Source organism: Coturnix japonica, chromosome 1 (genome assembly GCF_054131305.1).
Source record: "Coturnix japonica strain WE chromosome 1, WE-NBRP24, whole genome shotgun sequence".
Classification (NCBI taxonomy): domain Eukaryota; kingdom Metazoa; phylum Chordata; class Aves; order Galliformes; family Phasianidae; genus Coturnix; species Coturnix japonica.
In genome coordinates, this window is record NC_140663.1 from 123,566,681 (window position 1) to 123,589,044 (window position 22,364).

General features: G+C 38.3%; 1 long non-coding RNA gene across 1 annotated transcript; it reads right to left on the reverse strand.

Annotated features, from left to right (window-relative positions):
• Nucleotides 1-964: 964 nt before the first annotated feature.
• On the reverse strand, nt 965-21,974 carry LOC146762697 (uncharacterized). Its single transcript, XR_014947749.1, has 2 exons — nt 6,459-21,974; nt 965-4,565 (listed from the first exon to the last, which is right to left on the reverse strand). It is a non-coding gene; the product is annotated as an uncharacterized LOC146762697 (long non-coding RNA).
• Between the last annotated feature and the right edge of the window lie 390 nt (nt 21,975-22,364).

Here is a 22,364-nt window from a genome sequence, read left to right on the forward strand (position 1 = left end):
TGTGTCAGGCCTGATTTCCTTGTGTCAAAGCAAGTCCAGTCTTGAGAATGTGATCAGACCAGATGACCTCCCAACATCCCTTCCAAATAAATGGCTCTGTTAAGTCCATGCTTGTGGGGTCATTTCCTGCTATGCTCCTTTCCCTGAGGTGCTCCCTCAGAGCCAGTGCCTCAGTGATTTCTTCAGGTTAAGCCATGATGGGAAAGCTCCAAGGCCAAGCTTACCATGAGAAATCATGGGGAAGATACAAAGCCTACACCATGATTTTTACAGCATGAATGGAATGGGATGCATCCACTAGAAAAATTGGTTACACCACAAAATACATGCATATGTGTATATAGGAGACAATGCAGTTCCTTTGGAAACAGCTTGTAGAGAGCACCAAATTGGACTGATATTTTATCATCAGTGACCCACTTGATGAGTCCTGGCATCTTCAGAGTCTTCTGATGTCTTTCTTCTCTTGTGAAGAAATGCTTGGCAGATGAATCCTTAAAATCTTGTCCTTTTGTGCACTCATTTTACAGCATTGTTTGTGCCCTGGTGCACAAAGTTCTGTTTTATGGAGTGCTAGGAAAGGCTCAGATCAAAGCTAATGCGATTTATAAATGATACTTGCAGCAAGAAGAAGAGTTCAAAAGATAGGAAATCACATATGAAGAAAATTAGGCTTTGCATATAATTTCCTGTATTTTATGGAGAGCTGAGACCACAGAAAGAAGGATTCTGGTGAGAGGCCTAATAATGATCCCTTCTTTCTCCCACTAGCACATTGGATAACATATATCCCACCTAATTTAACCTGTGGGGACTCCTCTTGGCCTCCACCCACTGACCTGACAGTGTGCTTCTAACACAAACTCTGTGTGAGTGTCATTAAATTCTCTCACTTCCCTATTTGAGCTACTGCTAGGGGAAAAAAAAAACCCACAACGAAACACACACGTACACACACAAAACATTCCTATGCTCTTATTTTTGTTTATTTCACAACAGTTGCTGGATGTAAGCCATTCTAATTAAACTGCAAAGTTCTTCTCTGGACAGCTCGGATGTTGCTAAAATTGATGTCAAGTGTTACAGAAATCTGTAATGTTTGCAGTGATCTTTGTAAATTCCACTGGCACAGAGAAGGATTAGCCAAAAAAATTATAATTAAAGGGAAAAAAAAAAAAAAAAGCCCCCCTAGATCTATTTACTATTGTTTTCTTTTTTTGAGTGCTCCTAGTGTCTTCATGGAATTTGCAAAGCCGGGAGCACAGCCTGATGCAGGACATCAGCTGACAAACGTGGGTGGTACTTGGGCTTCTGATAAAGATTAATCTACAAATTAATCAGAGGAGAAGAAAATCTCCTTCCATAACAAGTGCAGCCCTTGTAAATCAAGGTTTGAATTTGGTATCATTAAATGAGCAACTGCCCTGCAAATTGCTGATTACACACAGGTGTGTGATACTGCTTTAAGCTACATGGCTGTGCCATGTTTCCAACAGAAGACACTGAGGCACTTCGCTAGTGGCCTGGGAAGGTCTGGAACATCACTCAGCTGAGCTGCATACGCTTGTACATACTCAGTTAGCAAGTTCAGGCTGTGTAGATAACCCTTGCTGCCTATGGTGCCAAGCAGCCAATTGCCCTCAGCAGCTAGTGATAAGAGACTTGCAAAGTACAGTTAATTAATAATTCATTCCATAGTATGTTCCCTACATATAAAATTGCATATAGTTTTTGGCTATTGATGTAGGATACTGCTTTGAGAGTTATCCCTTGTCTTCCTGGTCTCAGGTGTCCATTCCTTCTACTATGTAGTATGTGGGACCTGGGCCTGTTCTTGGGCTTGTGGAGTCATTGAATCATAGAATTCTTAGAGTTGGAAGGGACCTCTGAAGGCCATCTATCTAGTCCAGCTCTCCTGCAGTGAACAGGGACACTGCAGATAAATCAGATTGCCAAGGGCCTGATCCAGCCTCATCTTCATCACTGAGCAACCTGTTCCAGTGCCTTACCACCCTCACTGTGAAAAAGTTTTTCCTTATATCAAAACTAAATCCACCCTCCCTGAACTTGAAAACATTTCCCTTTGTTCTATTGCCACAAATCCTGCTAAAGAGTGTCTGTCCCCTTCTTTCCCATAGCTCCCCTTTAGACACTGAAAGGTCACTATCAGGTCACCTCTCACTCTTCTTCAGGCTGAACCTCAGCTCTCTCCGCTTTTCTTTGTAGGAGAGGTGTTCCATTCCCCGAATCATTTCTGTGGCCGTTTTCTGGATGCCCTCCAACAGGTCTATGTCTCTCATGTACTGAGGTCTCCACAGCTGGATGCAGTACTCCAGATGAGGCCTCAGCAGCACAGAGTAGAGGGGCAGGATCACCTCCCTCACCCTGCTAGCCATGCCTGGTCTGGTGGTTGGTGACCCTGCACGTAGCAGGGGGTTTGAAACTAGATGATCATTGTGGTCCCTTTCAACCCAGGCCATTCTATGTTCATTCATGTTGTTTGAAAGCAGATTCATGACAACTGAATTGCTAGTTATAGGGTGAAGAGGGATAAAATGAATCTTTACATGTACATTAAAGTCAATAAAGAAAACAACTGAAAAATTGCAGAAGTTATTTATGAATAACTGAGAGTACTCTGGATGCTGCTGTTGAATGAAATCTCGCTTTCCACCCCAATCTCTGAGAGACAGTGAAAGATAAAGATTTATTTGAATGATCTGGTAATTATATGTACACCAAGAGGCACTGATTTGTTTATCTATTCTTCCATTGCCAACATTGGCGAGCAGGCAGAAACTAGGCTCTTCCAACCTTCTCTGTCACTTGCTGCTTCTTTCATCTGCCTTCCAGTTTTGAAATCAAATACTTAGTCTCTTCCTCATCTATGGAAATCTGCAAGGATTCTGTTGTGCTTCTTTTCTTGAGCTGGCTTCTGATTCACATGGCTGTAGACAGGATCAATATGAAAGGCTAAATGATTAGTTTGGAAGACTGAATTATTATTTTCAGGAAAAAATAGAAGGCAGCAAATCCTGCATGCTGGGAATATTACTTATAGTGACAAAGATGGCAACTAGGTGTTGGAAGGGCTGATGAATGCATAATGAACACAGCCCTGTTCCATTTATTTACCACAGGTAAAAAGACAATTGCCCTAAACGCACATTTCAGAGACACAGGAAGGAATAGTGTCTGCCCCTAACAGTCCACATTTGGACTTAGAATAAAGCACAATAGCAATTAGAAGGATAAAGTGAGAAGCAGAAGAACAGCAATAAGATCGTACAGCAAATAAGTGCGTACATGCACAATTAGATCCAAGCCATTTTAATGTGGAGTTGTGTGAATAATTGTATCTTTGGTTCAAATGTCAAAGTGGAAAAAATAAAAACAACAAAAACACAAGCATTTTGGGTTGATCTGAAGCATAAAATTGTATTGTTTTTCTTGGCAAAGTGGAAAAAAAAAGTAGAAAATATTTGGGGTTAATAAGTTAATAGTTCATTTAGATGGAGGAATATAAGCACTCATTAATTGATTTATTTAAAGACATTTTAAATACTGTGTACAAAACAAAAGTTTGAAATACTGTGAAAATAGGGAAATAATTTCTCTTTATTAGAATATTTTTTTTTTTCAGTCACAATTATTGGCCAAATGTAACCACTTAGGAACAATTTTCACCTGATCTGAGTGTTGACTGTCAGTCTTCCTTGTCCTTCAACTTGTGGAACAACCTTGTCCTTGTGGTAACAAGGTAGTGTATTTCTTAAAACAACTGTTTTAAAAAGCTTCTGATGTTGACATGATTTCTAAATGAGAAATTTTAACTCACTTCTCTTGGGGAAGAAGGAAAAAACTAAGATTAGTGGCAAAATATTCCAGTGAAGCTATTCTGTAGACCCCAAGACTGAAATCACTCATTTTCACTCATTGGGAAGAAGCTGGTGTGTCTTTGTGGGCTGTGGTTTCTAATAATCTATTCTTCTTGTAATAGTTCAAAGATTAAAGAAGGAACAGAGGTTGTTTTCTTGGATCACAAATGATGACCATTGCATGGGCTCTGCAGGACGTGCTTGGCAAAGGACCAGCTTTTGCCTCAGAATTAGTGACCTTTTCAGTAGTAGCAGGTTCCTGAATTCGAACTCTATATTTTTTTTAACTTATACTGAGAAACATTTTCTTTCTTTTAAAGGCATCTCTCACCTTAAACTAAAAAAGAAAGGTGCTGCTGAGCCAGTTGGAGTCTGAGCCACACGTAGCCAAACTGTTTGTAGTTGGTGAAGGTTACTTCTGACAGTATCCAGGAGGGGAAATGTGGGCTTGCCAAGGCCTCTGTTGACCTCTCCTCATATGGCCCTACACAAGAGCACATGTGGTAATTTATGACTGAGGCCTAAGCAGATATTTGAAAGCAAGATACCTTGATCCAGTCAGGTTACAGAAAATAATGGGCATTGTACATACACTTTGATATATTTGCTCTTCTTTTGACTTTGCTGAAAGCCTCCTACTCTCTCTCTTTCCTCTTTCTGAAGTCATTTCTCCTTTTCTCTTTCCACCTGCATTTCAAATAGAAAAATTACAAATGAAAGCACGACCCCACAACAGCCATCAATGTGAAGAGGAGCAGGCTTCTGCCCATACTTTTCATTGGGTGTTGCTGAAGCAATCAGGCAATTCATTTATTTTACATTAAGTCTTTACTAAACATAGTCAATCTTGTTTTTCCTTATATTTTTCACTATCTTCTCCTCCATAAAATGGAAAGAGTCACATTAATATGTATTCATAGAGCATTTAATAATGATAAAAACAACATCATCATTGTCATTAACAGCTGCACTCTGATACTCTTTTCCTAGACATTATCATGACTTCTGTGGACATGTGCACAAAATAAATAAATAAATAAAGCTTCTGAGGGAGTATAAAGAAATGGAAACCTGTTTATTTACGACTGGGTAAGAATGAGCTGCCTCATTAATGTGGTATAAAATGGGTATCATTCAGCATCCCATACAATCTTCCGTGACGTGTTGACAGGTGCTGTCATGCACTATCACTTTTAGGTTATTGCACTCTAATAGACTACAATTATAGCTCATTTAATATGATATGACAGTATGAATGCACGTGTGAGGTTACAAGCAATTGCATTCACAAAACAAGCTGGTAGTTGGGTGCTGCTACAGGTCAGTATTACAGGGGTCGAATTGCCTTTCCATAATCACAAAGCCCATATGTTTGCAAGTACAGGTGTGGTAATTTCACACTGATGGGCAGCTAAGTATCACCATACTGCTCTCTCATTCTCTCTCCTCAGAAAGGCACAGGGAGAAAATGTAATGAGAAGAAGCTCATGAGCTGAGATATGGACCGAAAGGTCTCAGTCATATCAGTGACAAATTAAGAGAAATAAGAATTAAAAGCAAACTAAAAACACCTTCCCAAATCCATCTTCCTAACTTCCCCCTGCCCTGAGCACCTCAGGAGAAATGGGAATGGGGGCTGCAATCAGCTCTTAATGCTTTATCTCTGCTGCTCCTCCATTGCCGCTCTCTGCCCTTGCTTCATGTTGGTCCCGTCCACAATGCCACACTTCCTGATCTGATTCTGCCTAGGCTTCTGCTCAGCTCTGGCAGTAGTGGGTCCCTCTGGAGCATCTGGATCTGCTCTGATATGACATAGGACAGTGCAGTACCAAAACCTTGCCACATAAAACAAGTACAACAGGTCTTATAAATAAAATTATTTCAGTGTAACATTTTCATTCAGACTTATCCTCACATTTCTTGCTCTTTTCTCTGCAGATGGCAGTATTTTTGCTTTCAGTTCTGCCCCCAGATGTTGCTCCAAGAACTGAAGAGCTCTTGGCCCTCCCTGTGGCCAGCCCTATCATCAAGGCTCTGTTCACCCTCTGGGCAAGGCTGTGCACAGCAGCCACCAATAATGTTTTCCTGTAGAGTGAGAGTTGTTGAAAAGCTGGGCTCCAAACTTTGGTTTTACTCATCAAAGAGGAAAACTGAAACTGGTACTGTGTAGAAATATCTTAAACCAGTTAAACAAAAAAGAAAATGTCTCCTCAGGGGGGTTGAATGTTTCTCAGTGGCAGTAGCAATCCTAGCATTGCAGGATTGCAGTTTTGTCAGAGTGAAATTCACACTGCAGTCATGTAGATGGTATTACAAGCCAAAAAGACATCAACTACTCTATATCTTTGTCTGAACTGTGTACTACAGTGAGTGGCTTTGCTGCTTCCTATCTTAAAATGTATTTCAGCTCTTGTTTCAAGTGCTCAGGTCATAGCTGTGTTTGCATGCTGAGCAACTGTAGGATATGCTCCTTCTGAGAGTCACCACACGCTTAAATTCAAGCTGGAAATATGAGAGCCTTAGAAACGGACTCTGCGTGATGTTTCTTAGGAAGTCACCAAGCCTGTTCAGCTGCGTTACCTTGGTAGCTGGGTTATGTCAGATGGGTTGGGATGTCTCTCTCCTGTTCATGCACCCACTGAGCAGGAACTCAGTTCCTCAGTGATGAAACATCCCCTTTGCATCACAATGGGGATCTCAGCTTCTTTGCTGAAACTCTGTTCTCCATCAGCAGCAATCATGCACTTGGCATGTGTAATGGAACAGCACACATTCTGCCTCCTCTGCTCCTCGCAAACACTGGAAGTTCAGCCTGCTGGGCTGCCACCACCTGCCCTCCCTACATCAGCAGCCTCCTCTCCTGTATCATTCAGGATTCCGTGCCACACCTTTCCAAACCTCCATCTCCCTGATATCTTCTGCATGCCTTAACTGGCTCCTGTCATGGACTCAGTGAAAGGAGAAGGGTAAGTGACTTTGAGATCAGGTCCTTCCCTCTTTATGGCTGGGCTGCTGCTCCTTTGCCAGTGGAAACCAATGTTTTGGCATGCCCTGTGTGACCAAGAAAACAGGGTACTTTGAGCGCAGGCAATTTCTGGGGGAGAGACCTATGCACACTTCTGGTTGGTAGACCCAACTAGTTGCCCAAAAGATGCATACTAGAGTTACATACAAACCCTGCCAAGCCAATTGTAGTTAATTAGGAGATCACACTGCTACAAAAAACATCACAAATGTGTCCCTCTATTAAAAAGTATTGTGTTATTTTGCATCTTTTCATGCTAGTTTATGCCTCCATTCTAATGGAAGAATTGAAATGACACAGAATAACGTGTTCTGGAGAGGAAATACAAAAAGTGGTAACATAATCATGCAATACTTGCCTTTCAAATCTTTTGGGGGAAGGACTTTGAAAAGCTCCCACTTCTGTTTGGGACAGAAATTCTCAAGAGCAATGATGCTCAGAATCCTCAGCCTGATTCCTTCCTAAAATCTTCCATTTAAGGTCACTTGTTCTGAAATTGTCCTACGCTAAGGACAAATTTGTGAATATCAAAGTAAACACGAATACTGTGTTTAATATCTCTTTGGCATTTGGGAGTGAATTAAGCTAAACAATATTCTAAATATTTGGAGTACATTAATTAGGAGTGAAGGATTTCTAGAAAAGTTCTCTCACAGTTATCAGTCTTTTTCTTCATCATTGTGACCAATCTCAAAGCTGGTAACAGTTTTTTCATTTATGAAAGCATTAAAGTTCAAAAGCTTTCTTTAGCATACCATTAATGTCACATGGTCAAGGTCTAATAAGAAGGGGCAAGTACTAATAATGGCACAGGAAAAGTAACTGCAATCCTGCAGCCTGAATGCTACAAACAATAACACCTACATGCATACAGCAATGCTTATGCTACAAAAAAAGCCAGCTAAAATTAAAATGAAGCAAGAATGAGGCTCTGGGTGCACATGTGGGCCGCATGTTTCACAGTCATGAATAACTTGAGCAATAGCGTCCATAGTTAAGTCCATCCCTTGGTCTCTGGCCCACTTATATGTTGCATCCCTTCCTTGATGAAACGAAGTCTCAGTGCCCCCCCTGTCACAGACGCAGGTAGATTTTTGGTTAACCCGTGACAGATTTTGGTGGAGAATGTGGGCAACAGTTTTGCCATTTTCCTCAAATTAGTAAATAATAGTGTGTTAGGTTATGGAGTTTTGTTCTCAAGTTAGGGATCTGTATGAAAATAGATATAAAATTATTAAGAAAATAAGCTGATTGCTCACAACTATACATATCTGTGTGTGTGTATTAAGCATAATGTAATGATGTAGAATAAGGGGTGGAATGTCATGGTTTTGTAATTTTGTAATTTTGCTATCAGTATTCCACATCATAACGTCATATAAAGCATGAATAATTTTACCGAATGTGTAGCTTACAGAAGAAGACTACATACCCCAGAGAACAACACGGTCAGAGATGGGTCACAGGACCAGGACACTATATAATCTCACTCCCAGGCTGGACTGATCTCTTTTTGAATCCTGGCATCCAGGGGAGCGTGTGGGAGCCTTCCAGCCATTTCGCCTGTAGTCACAGTAGGCCTCTCGGTTTTGGGACTCATTCTCTCTCCTATTTTGCTTGATTTGTTAACCTTAATTTCAATTATATTGTATTATATTGTGTTATCCTGTATTTCGAAATAGTATTTAGTAAATAAGTGTGCCTCCTTAGATTGTTGCTGCTGTTTTCTTTGCTAATTAACTTTTTCCTTTTTCTTTTGGGCTAGCGGCCCTGCGGGCCAGTGGCCCCCCTGTGATGGACACAGGTAGATTTTTGGTTAACCCGTGACAGTTTTTTTTCCTGTTTTGCATGAAGATCTCTCTCTTTAAATTCAAGGGCAGATGGATCCAAAGCTTCTGCCCTGCAAGCAGTTGGCAGGAACTGTATTCTCCTTAGTTCTGGTTGTTACTATTTTTTCCCATACCTGAATAAAGACATTTTTTTATTGATGGGGAACTTAGAAAAGGAAATGATGCTTGAAACAATAATAATAATAATGATAATAATAATAATAATAATAATAATAATAATAATAATAATAATAATAATAATAATAATAATAATAATAATAATAATTTCTGTGAGTATCTTCTGGGGCTCCACAGATGGCAAGGTCCTCCTGCCTTGGGCTGCACCCAGCAGACACCTGCAGTTGGGCTGGGGGAGAAAAAGGAGCATCACCAGGGGAGAGTAATAGCTGCAGAGGTTTTCCTTTCCTGCAAGCCAACCAACTGTGAAACGGCTCTGGCAATATAATAAAACCTTCCCTGCTACAACTTTTTTGTGTGATTTTATCACACATCTTTTAACACTTCATGCTTGCAATAATATCTGTTCATCCCCTTTCTCATCCTCACTTCCATAGTCCTGGAAAAACAATTTCTTTAGCTCTTTTTGTTATATATGGAGACTTCAGTTGTGTCTGTTAGAGCCTCAAATCAGGGGATATCTACAAAGGCAGAACCATTCTTATTTAAAACGCAAAATAAAAATAAAAAAAATCAAAACATCGTTTAGATCTCTGCCTCGTAGCTGATTAAAGACAGGACTTTGAACTCTGTACTTGTCATTTACTTTCAGAATGAAGTTTGCAAAATATGTTAGAAATCACTCTATAGTAGCTTGCTGAAACAAACTGTTTCACACCGAAAGCTTGACTATAACAATATAAAAGGGGCAAACATTCTTTCCCTCTTTGATCCTTAAATTTTTAGTTTAGTTTGATCCAGTACATTTTTAGTTATTGAATATTCAGACCGATGTATGTGTGGAATAAGTGAAACAATGTCTGGTACACAAGTTTTTAAGTAGATATTGTGCAGCCTTTCTTCTATTTTGTCCGCCCACAAGGATTACATTGGTGATAACAAAGTAATAAATAGAAGCAATGGATTTTTTTTTTGGAAAGACTTAAATATTATGGAACACTTCTAAAATCAGACTGTCTCTGAAATCAGCGCTAGTATTTTTCTTCCTTCACTCTTATTATAATTTGCCCAATATGACACATTTCTGCTCTTCCTTTCTTTACTTCTTTCTTCCTTCCTTCTCTCCCTCCTTTATTTCCCTTCCCATTTCCTCTTCCTTTTTCCTTTCCTCTTTCTCTCATCTTCTCTTTTTCCCTCTCTTTCAGCTCTTTTCAAGATAAATCCTATCATTGCAAATTCAGAACTGACAGAGCTGACAACTAGAATATTTACCGGGAAAACAAGAATGCACAGCAAGACTTCATGATTCTCTCATATGTATTTCTTTGTAGGGCGCACTCTGCAGTATTTGGTGCATGTGTCAGTAGAGATGAAAAGATACTTTACAGGGAAACTGAAATCTATTTTCAAGGACATTACTATAGCACAAAATGGAATACTACAAATGACAGTCACTCAGATTTCCATAAATACAGTTCCTCTATAGCCAAAACTCTGAAGTGATTTTTATTTCTAATGTCACCTTTGGAGGCTCTGAAATGTCATCCTCATTTTCTTTAGAATAATTACATTTAATTTGAGGGTTTGGTATATCAGTTAACATTACTCATTTGTCAAAAAAAAACCCCAAAAACAACAGGTAAGAAACAACAATTATCTTGTTTCACTTCTATACCACCTGAGCATTCTTCAATTGTTAAAATATTATCTGTGGGGGAGGAAAGGGAACACATCTTTTATGAGTCTTCCCCAGTGAGAACCACAGCCTCATCTTAGTCTGCATACTGTAGTTGGCCATTTGAACCTTGAGTTGAATGAAGACCTGGATACCACCCAGTCCAAATAGAGCAGTTTCCCGAGTGAGAGCACAGTAGTCTTATAATTCATAGAATCACAGAATCACCAAGGCTGGGAAAGATCTATGTGATCACCCAGTCCAACTGTCGCCTGTCACCAACAGTTCTCACTAAGCTCTGTCCCTCAACACATTGCCTAAATGTTCTTTGAACACATCCAGGGTTGGTGACTCCACAACCTCCCTGGGCAACCTGTTCCAGCCTCTGGCCAGTAAACCTAGTTTACATGTGTGGAGAAGACAGATTAAGGGAGCTTTCTTTAGCAGCAAGTTATGTAGAGTTTTAAAATGAAATCAGTGAAGTAAAATCAACCTTCAAAGTCCATTTTGGGCTTTCTTTTTATTATTTTTCCCTTTGGATATAAAACACTTCAAATAAAAGTTCTATTAATAAAGCTCTAACCACAGATTAAATATTTCTACTGACATTATTTGACTGATAATATCAATTTCAAAGTTCAAATTTTAATAAGGTATTACAAAGCATAGGAAGAAACAAGCTAATCAAGCCAAGTTTCATATTTCCCTTCTTTGTATAAAATGATAAGTGAATTTAAAGCTATGCTTTGTCTCTTTAATATCTGCTAAATATGGATGAATTACTGAATATATATTTATTCTTAGACTAATTTGAAAGCAAATATTTACAAGGCTTTTCTCTTGTAATCTGATTTTAATATCTCAACTGAAAATGATTCATAACGTGTGGCTTCAAATACCCTGTAGTTAAAGAGGCCAAAAATTAATTAGCTGATTCTAGCAAAGGTTTCTTGGAACTGACCTTGAAAGGAAAACAACAAAAAAACATTACTGTTTATCAGATCATTGTACATTGTTGTTGCTTATGTAGAGTATTTCAAGAGTAAATAACAGAGACTGGCAAGAACGTGCGCCTGATTCTTGGTGCTGATGTGTGTATTCTTTTCTTTGGGTTTTGGTAGTTCTTCTAGTAGGGCACTGGGGGCCAAGTGCCTTTGGTCCTTTTGGTATTGAATTCATTCAGACAGGAATTGCAATGTGAGCTGGGTTAGTGGATGTTATGCAAGCAGTGGGAAGCACCTCCTTTTAATCTGTGTCCAGATTAAAATGCAAAGAATGCAGAAATACTCACAGGGGTCCTTATTTATTTATTTACTTGCATCTTATAAATATACTCAGGAAGCCATCTGGGAACAGAAATACTCACTAAGTACCGCTGACCTGAAATGCGAGTGTCTTTGTGAAGTCAGATTCTCTCCTTCCTTTGAAAGACAAACTTGCTGATGCTGACTGCTAAAAATAAAGACACAAAATCTTTTCCAGCATCTGGAGTATTCTGTGCTTTAATCTGTTCATTTCCTTACACATTGTTACATAGGTATTTCTGTGCACACTCTGATTAATGTACAAATATGTATTTTACTCAGTAGGATTAGAGTCAAATGGGTCTGATTCTCCACTTCCTTGCATCTTGCATCGTTAGCTATAAGTGTAGGTGCAGTTCTACAAAGAGCTGTCATTTTATAAGGAGATTTAAGGAATTAGTTTAACTCTTGCTTTGCCAGTTTACAAAAATTGCCCATTTAATTTAGTGATTTGGAAACAAATCTTAACCCTCTCGCTATGGGTTTCTTCAGTCCCATTAAGGAGGGTTATTTTCCAAAGGGTACTACGTAGTACAAGACCTCTTTGGTGAAAGAGTATTCTTGTGAGTGTACAGAGATATATGTCCAAATGTGTTTTAAGTCTGTTGAGTAAGTGCCAGCCATAAAAGCCCAGATAAACAGTCTAGTACCCCTTCCACACACTACCTCAAAAACACCCTCTTCAGTTCCTGTCAAGAGCATTGTACTCTGCACTGTGTTTGGAGGACAGTCAGGTTAGGAGGACATGCTGAAAGTTTATGATTTTGTGCATGCGCATGGTAGGCTAATTCAGTTTTTCAGTAAAACACAGATTTGCTTTGTCTGTATTGTTTCTCCTCTCCTCCTTGGAAACTGTGATGTCGTTGTAGGTGTGGTGTCCTTGGCTGCTGCAGCTATGTTATCTCTGAGGTTGTGTCAATGGCAAAAGCTGTGACAGTAGGTGTTCTTGTATAATCCTGCGTTAGGGTTTAAACCTGTATAATCTGCATATTTCTCATATTCCCTCTCACATATTAAATTGGCACTAATCATCCTTAAATTAATCTAAGAGTAAAAAATATTTGACAGCATTTCTTTATGGGTGATGTGCCTTGGTTTGCTGTGAAAAATATCTCCATAATTGTCTGAATCTGAGATAAGTCTTTGGGGATTTCATGGGTTGGTTTTCTTTTCATGGAAAGGGAAATGAAGCAAGATCTGTGTACTTATCTGAACAGGAGTGTAGCCTCAGTTCTAGAGCTTGGGCTTCCTCAGTTTTGTAGCATCTGCTGTGGTTTTGAAAACTGTAATTAATTAAAAATAAGTAAATGGAATAACATGCATGGAATTTATGAAGAGTAAAGCATGAGATCTACACATGTGCATGTGTACTATGAATGCCCAGTCTGAAGACTAGTAAGAACATGGGTCTAGGGATGCAATGTTACTGATAAAGCTGAGATGGTATGCACAGTCCTGGCATTTCTGTCACTGCGTTGTGCACTCTTTTTCTATCATAGAATCATAGAATCATAGATTGGCCTGGGTTGTAAAGGACCATAATGATCATCTAGTTTCAACCTCCCTGCTATGTGCAGGGGTTCCAACTATAAATACCTTGGTTTGTCTATGAGCAGCCTTTCATACAAGGCTTGAAAGTATAGGTTGTCTGTGGGACTCCGCTAGTTCAGTGTCATCCACTGACATTCCCTGAAGTACTTCATTTAAGAGTTTTTCTGGAAATGTTGGAAAAACTGAGCTGCATACTGTTGCCCCTGACTTAATAAAGGTTTTGTATTTCAAGAAACAGGAAAAAGGGATTAAATCAACATGTTTAGCACCTCAGATCAAGTAGCCTCTAACAGAAGTAATTGCTTTTTTATCAACAAATAGGTTCACTTTAAATAGTTGCTCCTTCAACAAAGTTGGTTTTTTGGGGGGGATAACTAACTGTTAACTTTTCTTCTCATCTCTTAATCAAAACAGTTTATGGAAATGCAGCCTACATTTTGTTTGAGAATTAAGTTGAGAAACAGTTTTAGGCAATCTCATGTGATTAGTCAAAGGTGATACAGTCTGTTGTTTAAAAGCTTCTGCTTTATAGTTCCATATATTGCATTTTATCAGTGTTCTGTGATCTAACAGCTACAGGAAAGACAGAATATCCTGAGTAATCAGTGATTGCTACAGGGCAGAGTGATTTGGCAGAACCCTACTTCAAATTCCCAATCCTTAGTTGAAGAAATAAAGATACAGGGAAAATGAAAAAAAGAAAGAAAATGATTGTATTTTTATCTTCTTTCATTTATTTTGTTTGTTTTATTTGTTTTATGTCAGACAGTGCTTGAGAAGTTTGGCCTCCTGATTCTTCTTTTTTGCTGCATTTTCGAAAACAAAGGAAGCAATGTGAGTGACCCATTCTATGTACATATTATCTGTGGTTTTAGTATGGTCTCCTCATTATAGTAGCCACATCCTTCCCTTATAATAGCTCCTTTGCTCTCATCCATAGTGCCACTACTTATTTCCTCCCTTTTCATTATCTCATCCAGTGAGATCTCTTCCTTACCAACTGACCCAGTTGAGTCTCACAATAGAAAGCATGTGCTGCGGGAATACCAGAAAGCTTGCTGTGATCTTTGACCAATGTTTTATTGGTATTTTCTGCTAAGCAGATCTCCTTTCCAAATCACATCCCTTCCTACTACCGTTATGACCATCATAAAAAAAAGAAAGGATCTGAAAACAGTGCTTTGAAAATTAGTTGGGATGCTGAGGATGTAGACACAATGATTTAGCTTTTTCAACCAACACAGCTCCAGGGAGCTATCTAAATACACTCCTAAATTACTATATCAGTTCTGCAAACTTGCATAAAGTCCGTGCTGGTTTATGGTTTTTTGAATGCTCCTAGTCATTGGATATTAGCAAGTTGTGCTACAGAGTTTACAGTAAAACATATACACTCCACAGCGTGTTATAGCCATAATCCATATTTTAATGCTTTATGTCAGGCATCCCTGCTGCCCTCTAACCATTCTTTAATAATAAGACAAAAGTGATATTTTAGGGTAACAGTTAATAAATAACGTGACTTATCCAATCACACCTTTCACTAAAGTATTATTATCTTTTGACAGGTTCATTACTGTAGAGACATCGAGGACTGATGAAACATTGTCTAATTCTACCACTAGTACATTTTCTGTAGTTGTCTTTCTTTTAATTTAATTCTCTTACTCTGAAAGCATACTGTCCATTGCAATTATCGAATGAGCATTTAATCTAGCATAACTAAAGCATTTTAATCTTTTCTTATGGAAAAAATGATTAAATGGTCATAACACTGCTATGATATGCACTCATCTACTCTTGACTTAGGGAATCAAAGTTTTCTTCTTTCTGATAACCAAAACTCAAGTAAGATTTTAGCTTTTGTGAAGCACATTGGCCACCTGAGCAAATAGAGGACTGCTACTTATGTCATGGTATTGCAGAATCAGAAAAACAACTTGTGGTTATTTATTACTACTGGTAGGATACGAACCCAAAATATAAGATTGAGAAAATGCAAATGCAGGTTTGCCAAAAAAACTCTTCCAGCATAATGACATGCCAAGAAATTTTCTTGTCTGATACTGCATGTATAAATCTAATGGAAAGTGAATTTGAAATACGCAAACACAAATCCAGAAAGTAAAATACTGGATTTCAAACTTGCCTGCAAAATTTGGCTAGAAGCACAACCCAGCCCTACCAAAAAAAGGAGTGAAAAGGATCTAAAGAGCACAATCTGGAACAACAAAAAAAGTAGCTTGCGACTTTTTTTCTTACTAAGAACTAGTTTGCATCTCTCTAGGACAGCAGTTTCCCTGGACAATATGGAAAGGAGCATTAAGTTCTTTTCAGAACATGTTGCATTCCCCTGGAGAGAGAGTATCAGAAATCAGATAATTGCAGAGCTGTGCTTCAAATCAATTCATAGACCTTAAAAGAGATTTTAATAATTGGTAAAATTGTCAAAAAGGAGGATACATTTCTGGAATAGATTTATCACTCACTCCAGGCCCCTAGCCATGTGGGTTTTAATGACTCATTATTTTACTCTTAAAGAACGAAATCTGTACATATTACAATCAAAGAAGGCAGGTGGTTCCTAACCTTCTACCTAATAGTAATAAGTCACTATCTTTATACAGAACCATACGTGAAGTCACATTTCTAATTTCAAGGAGAACATGCTGGTACGTACATACACTCCAACATTCTTTAATACATGCTACAAGTATGACTTAAACAAATTGACATTTGGATCATCACCATTCAATAATACTTCATCCCAGGCAATGATGGAAAATGGCTCTCTTTTCCACCCAGGAAAATATATACGTCTATCAAAAAACCCCACAAAAAACAAAAAATGAAAACATAACAAAACAAAAAAAGCCTAATAAAGGGCTATTTGTCTAGTTACTGTAAATTGGACAGAGCAGTAGTGCAATGTAAACTCCCATATCCACAAGGGAATTCTTCTAACCATCTCTTGGCGAATCCCCTTTCTTTCCACTCCACTTTCTTCATACCTCTCGTGGAGCTGAGATGGTGCACTGCAGGATCCTGTGGCTTTAATGAATAATGGTGTAAGATCTCCAAGGTGCTGATTGCCAACATGAGATAAATAACTGGTAGGAGACCTGATGTACATTTAGTGAATGCCACCACTATTGATGGCAAATGATTCCAGCATGAAAGCATCACTAGAGATGCTGTGAAAATCCATCAGAGTTAGGAATGGCTAAACAGCACAAGCACCTACCTCCTGGAAAGTGTCTTTAAATTTCTCCCTTACATTCGTACGTTTGTGTCACGGGTGTGTTTTGGAGCACAAAGGCCTTTTAACAGGTTCTTCATAAGCATATTTCCTACCATGCTGGGGAAAATGATAATAATAATAATAATAATAATAATAATAACAACAACAACAACAACAACAACAACAACAACAACAACAACAACAACAATAATAATAATAATAATAATAATAATAATAATAAAGGTGTCAAATCCAATTTACCACTGAAAGATTCAGCCATCATTTCTCTTCCAAGTGAACTACTGACAAAATGATTCCTGGCTTATTGTGATGGTAGCTACATGGAGAAAATGGCTACAATTTAGCTTTAACAACAGCAGTAGAGGTGTACTTCTTTAAGGGTAAAAATCACACACATTTTCTTCTGTTCTGAGAGTGTAAGTCATGGCAAAACTTTTGCTTGGTTTTGAACCTGCTAAGTTATTAGGGCATTGCAAGTTCAGTTCAGGAGTAAACTGCCTGCAAGCAACTGGAAAAGGATCAAAACAAAGGAATGAACAAAAAACACCTAAGTCATGTCACGGAGGAGAGAAACTCTGTGGTTTTCTCTCAACTCAGGAAAATGCTTTTGAAGAAAATCTACCTCTTGACTTTTCTCAACAGCTTGGTTCACACCATGGGGTAGGTCAGAGTGTGTAAACTGATTCTTTTTGCTGAAACTAAGTGAGGAGATATGCTACAGGAATGCATGTGTTGTGCCATATGTCCTAAAGGGGGCTGGAAATACAGGCTCAGACAGGAACCAGCCTGAAGTAAGCCCTCTGTCCTGTGAGTACTATCAGTGTCAGTATTTTCCACCACATGTTTTGATGGACTTTTTACCCACTCCTATGGACAGACCACAGAGATCTTCGTTCAGATTTCCTGAGGATTTGTGCTTACCTCAGCTGTGATGACTGTTGTCGGTTGTTGACTATTACTGATTTGCCCTTAAAATAGTATTGTGAGCTGACACTATTACTCTTACTAGTCTTGCACACTAATATAATCAATCTAGGTTTTCACAGTGCCTCTAGGCTTCTGTTTTTGTCTAAAACAGTTTCTTTAATGACTTTGTGCTCACTCTGTACATGTGATGTCATTAGCATGTGTCTCATATGGCATATTCAGCTGCAATTTCTACACTGCCAATTACACACATTTCCACAGCATTCATGAGGAAATTTCAAGCTTCCACATCTTCACCTCCACAAACTGAAAAGGAGGAAGGAACCATTCTGACATTAATATTGTCTTTTGACTCTCTTCAGCAGTAATTCTTGACGCGAGTTCAGAATAGGGACAGTTACTTGCTTACATTATAACCACATCAGTGACAAATGAGGACTTCATTTTTCTTCTCTTTTTCAGAATTGAAACCAGAGTCCTTATCAAATTCTGCCAATTTCTTAATCCTTATTTTTTGCTTTGCCCCCTCCCTCCCCGCATTTGCTTTTTTTTTTGCTTTTTTTTTAAAAAAAAAAAAAAACAAACTTTTTTCAGTGTCCAATTCCATGCATGGTTAGAAAACTAACATGTGGACCCTTTACAAACCTAGTTCTGTCTGTTTTCTCTCTCACACATTCACATTTCCCTAACTCACTTCCTTCTTTTCAATATTCTCACTGAATTCTCTTAGAAATTATGCATTTGGAAAGGCTGTATGTATAAAGCAGTACGCATAGGAGAATTAGTGTACTTAACCAAAGATTATTGGCTTTCCTTCAAATCACCAAGTGTTCGTTACGTTTATTTGTAGTTGTCTGGAAAAAAGCTCAACTTAAGTACTATTTGTTAAATATGCTGACTCACTCAAATTCAGACTTTTCAAAATACTTACAAATTATTTTGACACATTCTGTTCTGACCTTCTCTGGATAAAAATCCCCTTTTCCAGCCCAAAATAACTGATGCTTTTGTAATCTAGACTAATAATACTATAAACTTTTGTAAAAGTTTGAGATGTAAAGAAAATATTTTAACTGCTTTGAGACATTTTTCTCCTTATTTTCAATATGGGAAAAATTTCAAACTGCTGACATTTGTCCCAGCTTGAGGATGAAAAAAATAGAAATCTTGAAATACTTTGATTAGCAATAAAACCATATGGTTAAGAGGAACAAAATGCACGTTTGGCAACAAGATCTTTCCCTGTAATTCAGCCTATTAATGTAAGAAATTTGTTCAGACAGGTATGGAGTTGGTTTTCACTTGTGCTACTGTCACCTCATTTTCATCTGTATATGAAAAAGGCCATGTCCGTGAAAAGGTTACAATAACATATGCTCCCAAAGATGTCACGGTGTCTTTATTTCCTTATACCAAAGTAGGCTGTAGCATGTGTATGTTATGAATATGTGTTTGGTAAAAAGCTGAGTCTCCCTTCATCTGAAATGAAACAAATGTGAAAAAGTCACACAAGAATTTCAATATTTTGCACCAAAACAGATTGAAAGTATTCTCAGACTCATTTTTATGTTAATGATTGTCTTCCTTTCTCCTATGAGTTGAGGGTATACTCTAGGAAGCTTTATCTCACTGTCTTCCTTTCTTTCTTGCTGACATAAAGACCACTTTACAAGCCATAGCACTGAGAATCTCCATGAAACAACTATCTAACTCCTATCAGCTTTGAGTACATTTCAGTAGCTTCATCATAATTTCTATGCATATTTATTCTGGTTTACTAAAATGCTGCTGATATTTTACTTGGACAAGCCTGAACACCATGCTAGTTCAACAGCCAGTTAACTGAGTGTAGTCCGTATGGAAGCTGTGTGGCTGAAATGAAAGGAAGAAGCATGTGTCTTGTCTGATGAGGTGTCTCTGGTATGTAGCTACACCTCCTTGTGGTTCAGCTCTTCTTGTGATACTGTCTGCCTCTCTAGAGGCCTTGCAAAGCTTCATAATTTAAGGAAGGGCATTAAGCAGACCAGGTCAGATGTCAACAGCACATTTTACCACAGTACTATTGTTTCCCAAAGTATATTTTCAGACAAAGTTGTACTGGCTGCCGTTTTGATTTACAAGCTGCTTACATCATGAAATATTTATCTCCAGGCAAGATCCCATTGACTGTAGTTTCTAAACACATTCTTCCAACTTCTGCACAGCCAAGTTAAACTGAGATTTTACAGTTACGAGTGTAATAGTATCATGTTTTAGCTACTAACTGTATTGTAGAGAAGCCAATTAGGAGAAGATAGAGCACTTGATAAAATCAGAGAATCATAAATTGTACTAAAAATTGATAGCAGATTTAATATGATGCTTTGAAGCAGCTTGGAGTAGCAACTGTTAGTTCTAGTGACTATTTCTGTGTATTTAGATCTAAGGACTAACCTTGCTTCTGACTTTGTACTCTCTATAATAAACTCCCTGACCGTTCCAAAATTAAAGGCTGAGCCGAAAATAATATGGCTTCCTAAACCCTCACTGAGAAAATTCTGTCTAACCTAGCTATTTTATTTTAAAAAGTAGCTGTGAAAATCAAAACAAAGGCATTTAAATGTGCTGCCAAATCGTTCCATAGATTTATCTTATTTCCTTTTGTTTGTTATTTATTTTCACATTCAATAGCTTGCTATCAGTCAGTCTTTGCCCTCAGGTTTGTTTAGGAAAACGGATTAAGAACACTGTCCCAGGAGTAGATTTTACTGTCTAAAACACCAGGATCTGTGTAAATCCACTGCTTATGTTTTAGGGGACAAATTAACAATACTATCTAAGTCTTTTGATAATGTAATGGCTAGCAGGTATGCATAAAGAAGACTAAAAACAGCGTCTGATATTATTCAGTGGCAGTAAATGGCTGTTCAAACTTACGGAAATGATCCCAAAGTCTGGATTATTTTAAATACTAAAGTCCATAGGACAGTTCAGAGAGTAAATGACATTTTTTCAGCAGACAAGAAGATTTTCAGGTCACAAGGTTTAAATGCCAAAATGCATGTATTTTTGGTGGAGTCAGAAGATTCTTCTAGAAACAGAAGATGTGCATTACTTATAGGTATCTATCTCAGTTTTACCCTTGTGCCGAGTTTTACAACCAGTGGGTTACGATGGGCTTTAAGATGTCAGAAAGTTGCAAAGAATGCTTCCTATCAAAATATTTTCAGATGTATTCACACACAACCTGGCAAGAGAGAGAAAATGACCATAGGAACACTCATTACTTAGCCTAATTTTTACTCTTCTGTGGGCTAAAACCTACAGTAAGTCACCCTGAAAGCATTTACATCATGCAGGTCTCTGACTTGTCTAGCCCCTGAACCATGCCAACTCAATGTTGCTTTGCTTTCTCTTTGTTTTCAGAAAGCATCAGCTGCATTTTGACTTGGTTCCCAGACAAAGTTGTTCCAGAGCAGATATTTTGACCCTCACTAGAGACAAAGAAATATAAACTAAAAACAATAGGGGGAAAAAAAAGAGAAAAAAAAAGAGGTAACAAACAAAACACTGGAACTGTGGGCACATGAGGAAATTCATAGGCAGTTTACATGGTACACCTTATCATTAGTGTGACCTTAATACTTGGATAAGAATTGCACACCTCCAAACTTGTGTTAGCTTTTCATGGCCTGTGCTTACCTTAGGAATTCTGGACTCTTAATACTGAATATTCTTGTGAGACACAAGTCCACACTGGTTTCCCAGGAATGGTTACTTGGGCTGACTGTATAGCAGTAGATCAGAATCTAGGCTAGCTAGACCTACCTTTAATATGAATATGCTTATTTTTTGAAGTGACTACCTTTGGAAAGATATCAGGCACTTAGGGAGCTCTTTAGTCAAGTTGAAATATGCTTGGATTTACTTACCTGGAAACTTAAGCAATGTCAAGAAGACAATGTAGCCTGAGCTGAAAGCTAAGTGCTATCCATGTACAGTTTAAGGCCTAAATTATATAGTCTCCTGCAGGTTTGAATGTGTCTTATTTTACACGAGGAGGCAACAAAGAACAACCAAAACCAATGGAAAATGTCAGCTGAGCTGCCCCTCAAGCAAGAAAGGTCAACATAATTAAGGCGAGGAATAGCCTTCCAGTGACATTTAATGGAAGCCATAGCTGATCCCAGAACTCAAAGCACAGAATGAAGCACTTTGTCCAATTTGCGAAGATACAGTATATATATGTCTCACAGGTCTCTCTTAACTTCCATTTCCATTGAGATAGGTCTGCTGGCACTGCTGTTTTAAAACACACAGACAGAGATCAGATTTCTAGGTCTTTGCCTTTTGTTTGTGTGTCACTAATGTTAATACCAATTGCCTCAAAAAAAAAAAAAAAAAAAAAAAAAGGAGGTCGTGTGGAACAGTACAGAAGATGGGCAATTCACGTAACTCAAGAACACTCTCTGGTTCTTATCACACACATTGGTGAGGCAAGAGTGGAATCAGACCAGGATTTCAGAATTTCTAGTTGCTGGATACCAGTGTGGCTTGGAATGGCAGCACAGCATCCTGTCTTTGTTTCTTCATTAGGGAATAGCCTCTTATTTTGAAACAGATATCAGCAGGAGACTGAATGCTGTGAAATTCTTACTTTTTTTAGGACAGGCAAAGGTCCTTGGTTAAAAGAGGACAAACACAGAGTGGACAATGAGCTGGCTGAAGTGTGTGATGGCCTACAAGGCACAGTGCTGTTGGTTCACCTCTTCACAACTCATGCTGCCGTTCCTTCA